Source organism: Engystomops pustulosus, chromosome 10 (genome assembly GCF_040894005.1).
Source record: "Engystomops pustulosus chromosome 10, aEngPut4.maternal, whole genome shotgun sequence".
NCBI classification, from domain to species: domain Eukaryota; kingdom Metazoa; phylum Chordata; class Amphibia; order Anura; family Leptodactylidae; genus Engystomops; species Engystomops pustulosus.
In genome coordinates this window covers 9,786,298-9,798,322 of record NC_092420.1, presented here as the reverse complement: position 1 = coordinate 9,798,322, position 12,025 = coordinate 9,786,298, and the positions used below count along the sequence as shown (strand labels likewise).

At 43.8% G+C, this 12,025-nt stretch overlaps 1 protein-coding gene across 3 annotated transcripts in view; it reads left to right on the top strand.

The window, feature by feature from the left end:
* The first annotated feature begins 1,907 nt into the window (after positions 1-1,907).
* The window catches only part of COL7A1 (collagen type VII alpha 1 chain), an 88,732-nt gene continuing 78,614 nt past the window's right edge, over positions 1,908-12,025 (top strand). For 2 of the 3 annotated variants that reach the window (XM_072129229.1, XM_072129227.1), the window contains exon 1: positions 2,086-2,326. The gene's annotated coding sequence lies outside the window, so the exon portion shown is untranslated. Of the gene's footprint in view, positions 2,007-2,085; positions 2,327-12,025 lie in introns of those variants that run through there. The other variant, XM_072129228.1, reaches the window with a different exon arrangement.

The window sequence follows — 12,025 nt, the reverse complement described above, 5'->3', positions numbered from 1 at the left end:
ATCTGCCCCTAGCAACCAATCACAGCACAGCTTACATTTCAAATTATGCTCTGGAAAAATGAAAGCTGCGCTGTGATTGGCAAATAAAAGCTGTTTACTTTTAGACGGGTTTATGAATCTTCCCATATAGTATTTACCTACAGAGGGGAATATAGAGAAGACGGGGCCCAGTATACATACAAACATGTCATTAGGGACACTGCAGGGACACAGAGGCTGCTGCTTTCGCCTCTGCCCTCTATGTTTACATGACTGACTATTGTTGGGGCCCAATGTCCGGACCCAATTAGGAAGAAATGACATCAATAGTAATTCAATAGTAATATCCTATTAGTATGTGCTTACAGCTCATGTACACTGCTATATGTCTCCATGGTAACAGACTTCAAACAAACCCTTTGGAAAACGATCTGCGTTTTCCCGACGTGTTGCCCGAATATTTCTGATTTGCGTCGATTTCCCCTGAATTGCCCCGGGATTTTGGCGCACGCGATTGGATTGTGGCGCATCGGCGCTGGCATGCACGCAACGGAAATCGGGGGGCGTGGCCGAAAACCCGACGGATTCGGAATAACCGCCGCATTTAAAAAAGAAAAGTGTTGCGGAGCTTGCACTTACCTTCACTAGGAATAGGCCGGTGAACTTGAGTGCATTCCGATGCTCCTCAGCGCAGCAGCGCCACCTGGTGGACGTCGGAGGAACTACCTTAATGAATCCCGGCCGGACCCGAATCCACCGCGGAGAACGCGCCGCTGGATCGCGAATGGACCGGGTAGGTAAATCTGCCCCTTTGTGTCGTCTGATTCTGTAGTCATCTATTACATCCTTCCCTTCATGGCCCAAAATCTACTTTATATGGATCACCAAGTTTGTGACCATGGAGACACATAGGGGCAGATTTACTTACCCGGTCCATTCGCGATCCAGCGGCGCGTTCTATGTGGTGGATTCGGGTCCGGCCGGGATTCATTAAGGCAGTTCTTCCGACGTCCACCAGGTGGCGCTGCTGCGCTGAAGAGCATCGGAACGCACTCAAGTTCACCGGCCTATTCCTAGTGAAGGTAAGTGCAAGCTCCACGACACTTTTCTTTTTTTAAATGCCGCGTTTTTTTCCGAATCCGTTGGGTTTTCGTTCGGCCACGACCCCCGATTTCTGTCGCGTGCATGCTAGCGCCTATGTGCCACAATCCGATCGCGTGCGCCAAAATCCCGGGGCAATTCAGGGGAAATCGGCGCAAATCGGAAATATTCGGGTAACATGTCAGGAAAACGCGGATCAGGCCCTTAGTAAATGACCCCCATTGTATTGAATGAGATATGTATATTTAAAGTCGTTGTCCAGAGGTTGAAAAACATGGCTACTTCCATGGCTACTTCCAAAAACAGCGCCTCTCCTGACCATGGGTGGTGCATGGTACTGCACCTAAGCTCTATTCATGTCAATACCAGCACAGGCCATGTGTCAGGTGTGGCGCTGTTTTTCAAAGAAGCCATGTTTGTTAGCCTCTGGAATCCCCCCTAAGATGGTAGCAGATTATGGTTGCACCCTACACCACAACAGCTACTGTCACCCCTAGTGTACATGCCATATGGCGGTATAAATATACTATACAGGGGTAGCTCTCTAGAGCTATACATTACACAGAAGGTTTAAAGAGCTGTCCATTTTGTCCTGAAACAGCGCCTGTTCTGTCCATGAGCTGGATCTGCAGTATGCACATAAGCTGCAATACCATTTACATGCTTCTGTACAAGGGTGGCGCTGTTTTTGGAAAAAAAAGATAAGACTCCCAGGGATTTTCTCCCTTCCAGCTGCTTCCTATATCTCTTCTGCAAACTCTTTGCCTTTCATAGTTGCAATAAATCTCTTTTTTTCCCCTTTGCAGCCAGAAGGAGGAGTCGGTGATCTGTTAGAGGGGAGAATCTGTATGACACAGCGCGGCGTCCATTCACCTGGCTGCTGAGAGTTTGGAGCTGAGATTTGCATCCCCTCCTATCTATTGGCTGTGAGCGGCAGGGGAAGGGCTGGGGGATTAATTACAGAGCAGTAACTTTTTGTGTAGCTTTAGGGTACATGCTAAAAAAAAAAAAATCTGGGAGAGGCAACAACAGACAGAAGCAAAAGAAGAACCAGGAGAGGGGAATTTGGAGAGAATTTTCCATTTTTGTAATTTTTTTTCCCCCAAGGATTTTCTAATTTTCTCCTTCAGAAAGTGAATTTACAAGAAGGGGAAAGTGAAGAGGCAGAAGGAGACCGAAAGTGTCCCCCCTATTCCCAGCCTCCTATAGGACCGAGCGTGCGGTGGAGTATGCACCTACAGCAAAGGTACAGTTTTTTATCTTCTAAAGTATTGCCGTGTAGGATTCGAGGAAAGCTGGGTGGTTCATGGGTCAGCTCACACACTTGTTTGTTTCTATGACCGTCCCTTTAATCTGAATGGGTCCTGCAGGAATCCACAGAACGTCACTTTTATGGATCAGATTTTCAGCTGCGCAAATTTTGCAACAAATCTGCTTTATATGACTACAGAATGGAATTGCAGTACCCAGCTTTCTAAGGAATGGATAAGATGTGAAAGTAGCGTCTACAGCTCCATAGAAATGAATGAAGGGGCGTACATCTGCATAACACAATTCGGGAGAGTGGGGATCCTTCTGGTGATCTTAGCAGTCGGACCCCCACTGATAAGGACAACTTATCCCTCAACTTGTGGATCAGGGATACATTAGATTCACTGGAAAACCCCTTTAAGGTTGGGTCTATTGCAGTTATGTGTCTCTCTAGCAGTTATATTGGGGTCCTGGGTTATCCCTCACATTTTGATTGTGGACATGATGATGTATAAGATGCCAGTCATGTGTGGGTACATGTGGGTACGAGACCCGCAGAGAATTTCATCCCATAAAAGTCAATGGAGTTTGGATCTATGGTCTGGAGTAGTAATATGGGGCTCCTGGACTGTTATGGGGTCCCACCTAGCATGTGGCACCCTCTTCTTGCATAACATAGGATGATCATCAGGTACCATTGCCCAGGTGTAACTCCTACCATCTGCCCCCTATAGCGTCCCACCTATACTGGAGATTAGAGCTTCCTCTCACCCATTGTCTGCACATTATCCCCTTCACTGACAAAATACAAGGACCTGCGGTGCCCGACCCTCCGCACCTGCAGATCCTCTTATGATTCATACATTAATACTCCAGACTCCATTAGGCGGCTGTACCTCTGCTTGCTTTGCCAGTCATGTACCACTCTGACGTCTTCATAGACTATAATAATATATATTATACACATCCTCAGTGCCAGGTGAGGGCAGGTATGGATAGTACAGGTGTGGTCACACCTGTGACTGTGTCTTTCTATAGAGGTGCAGTAGATTGAATCATATGCCCTCTACAATATAAGGTACAGGCATAAGTCTCTTGTGCCAACCTCTAATGACACAAATCAGAACAGGAAGAAGAAGATGCAATAACAATGGGGAGATGAAACGGACAAGAGGGTGGTGCCCTACAGTGCCACAGATTGTGTTTTGCATTATGGGCTCAACAATACTGAAGGAACCTAAATGAGTTGGTACTAGATATATTTGGCCTAATATCAGTTGGCATTGTGGGCACTAACGTGTAGTCACTGTATATGGAGTAAGGAGTTTGGTTTAACCATTAGCACTTCAAAGTGTCTGGGTCTGTGAGGACCATGGTAATGTTGGCACTATGGGTACAACCGTGAGTCTGGCACTTGGTGCATGATATTAAGGTTGGCACTATGGGCACTGTTGTGATGCTGATATTAAGGGCCTCACCATCTGTCTGACACAGTGTACTATAGTAATACTGGCAAAAAAGAAGGAATAGTCGGGTCACTCACCAAAAAACGTGTAGTTTTATTGAAGTCGGTTGAAGCAGGTAGAGAGTTACCAGGCACGCTACAGGTCTGTAGCGTGCCTGGTAACTCTCTACCTGCTTCAACCGACTTCAATAAAACTACACGTTTTTTGGTGAGTGACCCGACTATTCCTTCTTTTTTGTCGATGTTTACTACGCTGTCAAGCTGTCAAGTTAAAGCCGGAGCGCACCGCCTAGTGTACATTGCAGATTCCACAATTGTCCAGGTGTACAACATAGGTGAAAACACGTAGTAGCCTGCCATATCTTTTTCTCTGTATTTCTACTTATAGTAATACTGGCACTATGGGTACTTCAATGCATCCGCCAGTGGCGTACACTGAGGCTCATGGCTCCCAGTGGAGACTCTATGCCAGGCCCGGACTATAATGTACAGTTTATAGTACTAGTCTTCTCATATGGGAAAGGGACACCTTATGGGCCCCCTAAACCTCTTGGGCCTAGGTGCAACCCCCATTAAGGTACTGTCTGGCACTGTGTTGACTGTAGTGCTGTTGGCAATATGGGCACTATGTTATGTCGGGTACTGTGAGGACTTTGGACCACTATCGACCAGTGGCTGCATATTGGTTGCAAAACTACAACTCCCAGCATCCCCTGAAAGCCACCGGCTACCTCTACACACCCATACAATTAAAAACATGTTGACTCCTCCCCATCCCAAATATCCCCAAATATCTGATGGGTGTTATCATCCTGGAATGTGCCTCTGATCTCCGGAGGGAAGACCTTGGAGACATGATGTCATGATATCCAGGCTTGGGTGCTGAGGTGTGGTCATGTTTAGTCTTAAACTTCACAGCATCAAACAAGAAAGCATGAAAATAACCTGCACCTCCCTAGCTGCCCCCCTGCTGCTACTGGAGCCTGGATGTGACAAATGCAAGTGATGGACACTGCAGTAAATTTCCACTAAGAAGGGCCTTACAAAAGTATTCACCCCCCTAAAAAGAATAAAGAAAATGTGGCTCCATTTCCAAGCCGATGAGCTCTCAATCCATAACAAAGCATAATAATAAATATTATTACTAATGATATTAAAATAGAAACAATAAAACAAAAAAATACTAAACCATAAAACAATAGTAAAAATAATAATAATAACAATTTGAACAGCCTGTAGATACCACCAGAGGGAGTAGGGTGCCCACTATTGAGTTTAATGGAGGCTGACTAAATCTACATGAATGGAGCTCCCCCTAGTGGCAGCTTTATTTTGTAGTATTTTTTCATTATTTAAAATATTATTATATATAATTTATTATATAATATTTTACTGTTGTGTGGTGGGACCTAGAGCTCTCTATGAGAATAACAAAGCTCTAACACCTGATTTATGTGCCCTTTCACAATGTAACATAATAGCAAACCATGTTTAACAGGCAAACTAAGGGGGTAAAACTCTACAACAGTCAACTCTGAGCCCACAGAATCACGAATATAATGGCACAATGACAGTAAAGACTGACACAGAGATTAGTAGAGCATTTTACGCAAATTTCTGTCACAAGGGTCATGATCATTAGTAAAAAAAAAATCTAAAGCATAAAAATCAGTTTTATGAGTGCGTCCAGTTCTGGTTTCTAGGAGAATCCCCTTGGAATGACTTGTAGGTGGCATTTCTGTGTCTCAGCAGTGGGAATCCCACATGTTACTAGAGCGAGAGAATGGGAAGAGGGAGCAGAGGTGGCTGCCGCCATCAATAGAGGGAAGATGTCTCCCTGGCAGCTGCACAATGACCGTCTTCTGAGAGCTCCAGCCGTGGCCTTTACAATGAACCAGAAGCGGCCTCTCAGGATGTCAAAGGGCCTGGAAAGTCTTCAGTCTGTGGCTCTACAGACCAAGCAAGAAACACTGGGACAGGGTGGGGTGCGGTCAAGAGGGGGCGAGGGGACCCTGCGCAAAAAGAGACTTTAATGACTAAATTCAAGAAAGCAACAAAAATAAAATAATAGATAGAAGATAGATAGATATGAGATAGATAGATATGAGATAGAAGATAGATTGATAGATAGATAGATATGAGATAGATAGATAAATAAATAGATAGGAGATAGATAGGAGATAGATCGATAGATAGATAGATAGATAGATAGATAGATAGATAGATAGATAGATAGATAGATAGGAGATAGATAGATAGATAGATAGATAGATAGATAGGAGATAGATAGATAGATAGATAGATAGATAGATAGATAGGAGATAGATAGGAGATAGATAGATAGATAGATAGATAGATAGATAGATAGATAGATAGATAGATAGATAGGAGATAGATAGATAGATAGATAGATAGGAGATAGATAGATAGATAGGAGATAGATAGATAGATAGATAGATAGATAGATAGATAGATAGATAGGAGATAGATAGGAGATAGATAGATAGATAGATAGATAGATAGATAGATAGATAGATAGATAGATAGATAGATAGATAGATAGGTTCAGTGAAGAGGCAGCACTCCTTGTAGTGGTGAAAGGGGTGAAGCTTTATTCCATAAAAAGCGATGTTTCAGTGTACTGTTACACCTTTATCATTCTTGATAAAGGTGTAACGGTACACCGAAATGTCGCTTCTGCCTCTTCACTGAACCTATATTGGAGACCCTGGCCAAGGGATCACCGGCTTCTGCACCCACCGCTAGCTGTGCTGCTCTGGATCTTCTACTTTTTAGATAGATAGATAGATAGCAAGATACAAGATACATATTAAATAGATTGCTAGAATATTCACAGTGTATTGAGGGATCACTGGTTATCCTGACAAGTCTAAACTTCCATCTTTTGGAGTCCGCAGGGTTACATTCCTCTTTTTGTTTCTTCCCTTTGTCCTATGAAAAACATACAAGTGTAGAAGGTTTCATAGAAAGTTGAAGGGGGGGGGGGCTCTAGTCTTGAGGGGTGAGGACGTGGAGACTGATATAACATGTATATTCTTTCATTAGCCTACAGATGGACCAAGCATGCTGGGAGTTGTAGTTTTGCAAAATCTAAATAGCCATGTATTATAGACTACAACTTCATACACAAGCAATGGACCCAGTAGAGCTTTGCCTATTCAGCTTAACTTTTTAATTAAAGTGGATTAACCCTTTAATGAATGTATCTTTTTCATATGTTGCCCTTTAAGAAATGTCTGAATTGGAAGATTACCTGCAAGCCAGGTAGAGAGTGATGTAACCAACAACTGGTTATAGCTATTAATAGCTAACATGTTAGTAATAAGAGAGTTAAAGTATGATAATGTGTAGCCTGCAAGCATGTAGTGTGTCTGATGATGGGTGGAGCCCTCCCTGCCCCGGGCTACACATTACAGCATGAGACACACCTATCCAGGTAAGGATTATAGCGCTGAGCAAACAGATGTCCTACCGAATATCCTGCCCGGATCTGTTATACAGAGGAAGCTGCAGCGCACTATAATCAAATGCTAAGATGCTGTATAGATTTGGGTTAGATATGTCACGCAGGGGCGTAACTACATGGGAAGCAGCTGCTATGGGACCCACAGTGTCAGGGGGCCCCGGCATCTGACCTGACATGCTAAATAATGGAGAATGTGCACCATTATATACATATTATGCTGCACATTATACATAATAATATGTATATAACAGTGCACATCCTGCACATATGTATATGACAGTGCACGTACAGCACATATGCATATAATAGTGCACATCCTGCACGTATATATATATATGACAGTGCACGTACAGCACATATGTATAGAACAGTGCACATCCTGCACATATGTATATAACAGTGCACATCCTGCACATATGTATATAACAGTGCACGTACAGCACATATGTATATAACAGTGCACATCCTGCACATATGTATATAACCGTGCACATCCTGCACATATGTACACTCACCGGCCACTTTATTAGGTACACCATGCTAGTAACGGGTTGGACCCCCTTTTGCCTTCAGAACTGCCTCAATTCTTCGTGGCATAGATACAACAAGGTGCTGGAAGCTCCTCAGAGATTTTGCTCCATATTGACATGATGGCATCACACAGTTGCCGCAGATTTGTCGGCTGCACATCCATGATGCGAATCTCCCGTTCCACCACATCCCAAAGATGCTCTATTGGATTGAGATCTGGTGACTGTGGAGGCCATTTGTGTCCAGTGACCTCATTGTCATGTTCAAGAAACCAGTCTGAGATGATTCCAGCTTTATGACATGGCGCATTATCCTGCTGAAAGTAGCCATCAGATGTTACAGGGTACACTGTGCTCATAAAGGGATGGACATGGTCAGCAACAATACTCAGGTAGGCTGTGGCGTTGTACCAAGGGGCCCAAAGACATCATGACACCACCACCACCAGCCTGAGCCGCTGATACAAGGCAGGATGGATCCATGACACCACCACCAGCCTGAGCCGCTGATACAAGGCAGGATGGATCCATGACACCACCACCACCAGCCTGACCCGCTGATACAAGGCAGGATGGATCCATGCTTTCATGTTGTTGACGCCAAATTCTGACCCTACCATCCGAATGTCGCAGCAGAAATCGAGACTCATCAGACCAGGCAACGTTTTTCCAATCTTCTACTGTCCAATTTCGATGAGCTTGTGCAAATTGTAGCCTCAGTTTCCTGTTCTTAGCTGAAAGGAGTGGCACCCGGTATGGTCTTCTGCTGCTGTAGCCCATCTGCCTCAGAGTTGGACGTACTGTGCATTCAGAGATGCTCTTCTGCCTACCTTGGTTGTAACGGGTGGCGATTTGAGTCACTGTTGCCTTTCTATCAGCTCGAACCAGTCTGCCCATTCTCCTCTGACCTCTGGCATCAACAAGGCATTTCCGCCCACAGAACTGCCGCTCACTGGATGTTTTTTCTTTTTTGGACCATTCTCTGTAAACCCTAGAGATGGTTGTGCGTGAAAATCCCAGTAGATCAGCAGTTTGTGAAATACTCAGACCAGCCCTTCTGGCACCAACAACCATGCCACGTTCAAAGGCCACAAATCACCTTTCTTCCCCATACTGATGCTCGGTTTGAACTGCAGGAGATTGTCTTGACCATGTCTACATGCCTAAATGCACTGCCGCCATGTGATTGGCTGATTAGAAATTAAGTGTTAACGAGCAGTTGGACAGGTGTACCTAATAAAGTGGCCGGTGAGTGTATATAACAGTGCACATCCTGCCCATATGTATATAACAGTTCACAATACTGGCACAAATTGCTTAATAAATGTGGGTCACTGTGTACATACATGACGTTACTTATCCTGTACTGATCCTGAGTTACATCCTGTAATATACACCAGAGCTGCACTCACTATTCTGCTGCTGGTGCAGTCATTGTGTACATACATGACATTACTTATCCTGTACTGATCCTGAGTTACATCCTGTATTATACCTCAGAGCTGCACTCACTATTCTGCTGCTGGTGCAGTCACTGTGTACATACATGACATTACTTATCCTGTACTGATCCTGAGTTACATCCTGTATTATACTCCAGAGCTGCACTCACTATTCTGCTGCTGGTGCAGTCACTGTGTACATACATGACATTACTTACCCTGTACTGATCCTGAGATACATCCTGTATTATACTCCAGAGCTGCACTCACTATTCTGCTGCTGGTGCATTCACTGTGTACATACATGACATTACTTATCCTGTACTGATCCTGAGTTACATCCTGTATTATACTCCAGAGCTGCACTCACTATTCTGCTGCTGGTGCAGTCACTGTGTACATACATGACATTACTTATCCTGTACTGATCCTGAGTTACATCCTGTATTATACTCCAGAGCTGCACTCACTATTCTGCTGCTGGTGCATTCACTGTGTACATACATGACATTACTTATCCTGTACTGATCCTGAGTTACATCCTGTATTATACTCCAGAGCTGCACTCACTATTCTGCTGCTGGTGCAGTCACTGTGTACATAAATGACATTACTTATCCTGTACTGATCCTGAGTTACATCCTGTATTATACTCCAGAGCTGCACTCACTATTCTGCTGCTGGTGCAGTCACTGTGTACATACATGACATTACTTATCCTGTACTGATCCTGAGTTACATCCTGCATTATACCCCAGAGCTGCACTCACTATTCTGCATTGATACCTCTCTTAGGTAGTGCTATCTTGACTGTCACCATGCTATTCGAGAAGCAGATATTATTTCAAAACAAATGTTACAATTTGTATCACTTGGGACTTTTATTGCACTTTAGTCGCACTTTAAATTTTGGACTGATCTAAATTTAACTTTACCCAGATAATCATTGCAGGCCCCATTGCTGGGGTCTCACTGATGGATTTAGCAGGCGCTGCTGTACATGGATGGTTTTTAGATTTCCTGAGCTGTTCCCTCGGTCTTGCACGTCATCCCCCGGCTGTCAGTAAAACAGATGTTTTCTGGAGCGCTGCCGAGGCTGTGGGTGACAAATAGGAACTTGTATTATACCAAGTTTACTGGATGAACAGACAGGGGTGAATGGGTTAAGCTTCTAATAGATCTCTGCTTGCTCGAGGGAAATGGAATCTTTCTTGGACACTTTATTGTATGTAAATTTTAAGTCACATAATAAACTTGATCCCACTACGTGGCTACAAGTGATCACCTGGCGTGGAACCTGTTGAGTCACCATAGAATTGAGATGATCATTCGTGGTCACCAGGCAGTAACCAATGATCCTGGTTTGTGTCCCGGGGAGCACACAGTTGGCTTCTGGGTCACTTAAGAGTAGACTTGGTATTATATTGTGATTAGGCAATAGGCATATATCTACTGGCTCTTCATGGAATGGACACATCTACTGGGTCATCATAGAATGAGCGTGTGTCTACCGTAGATACAAGTGTTCAAAGTAAGTTTTCGGGTCACTGAGGCCACAGAATGAGACATGATCCTACTGTGACATAACTACAGGGTCTTCATGGAATGGACATTTGTCTACTGAGTCATCATGGGATGGACTTATATCTATTGGATCACAACTAAATGGACTATTGTCTACTGGATCGTCATAGAATAGACATGTGTCTACTGGCTCATAATGTGGTGGGTACATGGTCTACTGAGTCATTATGAAGAGGACGTGCTTCTGCTGGATCGTTATGGAATAGACAGGTTCTACTGGATCAGCACAGATTAGACAGGTGTCAAATAATAATAATTCTTCATTTATACAGCGCACACAGATTACGTAGCGCTGCACAGAGCTTGTTACATTAGTCCCTGTCCCCAATGGGGCTCACAATCTAATCACCTACCAGTATGTTTAGGAGTATGGGAGGAAACCGGAGGACCCGGAGGAAACCAACGCAAACATTACTAGGTTATCATAGATTGGACATGTGTCTACTGGCTCATCATGTGGTGGGTACATTTCTACTGAGTCATTATGGAGAGGACATGCTTCTACTGGATCATTATGGAATAGACAGGTTCTACTGCATCAGCACAGATTAGACAGGTGTCAAATAATAATAATTCTTCATTTATATAGCGCACACAGATTACACAGCGCTGCACAGAGTTTGCCAAATCAGTTCCTGTCCCCAATGGGGCTCACAATCTAATCAACCTACCTGTATGTTTTGGAGTGTGGGAGGAAACCGGAGGACCCGGAGGAAACCAACGCAAACATTTCTAGGTTATCATAGATTGGACATGTGTCTACTGGCTCATCATGTGGTGGGTAAATATCTACTGAGTCATTATGAAGAGGACATGCTTCTAATGGATCATTATGGAATAGACAGGTTCTATTGGATCATCACAGATTAGACAGGTGTCTACCAGGTTATCTACTGGACTTGTTTCTACCAGATCTTCATGTGTATTAGGACATCATTAAATAAACATGATTCTACTGGGTCTTCATTGAGTGAAAATTCTCCTACTGGCTTATTTAAAGGAATCTACCATCAAAATCCATCAAACCAGGGACATTACTCATAGATCCAGGCACCAGGACTGTGATAATCTTCTTATATTTGTTATGCATGGCCTCCTTTCTTCTACAATCAACTATTATAATTATGCTAATGAGCCAGAGGGAGTACCCTGGCACCTCTGCAGTCTGGTTTTACATACTGTCACC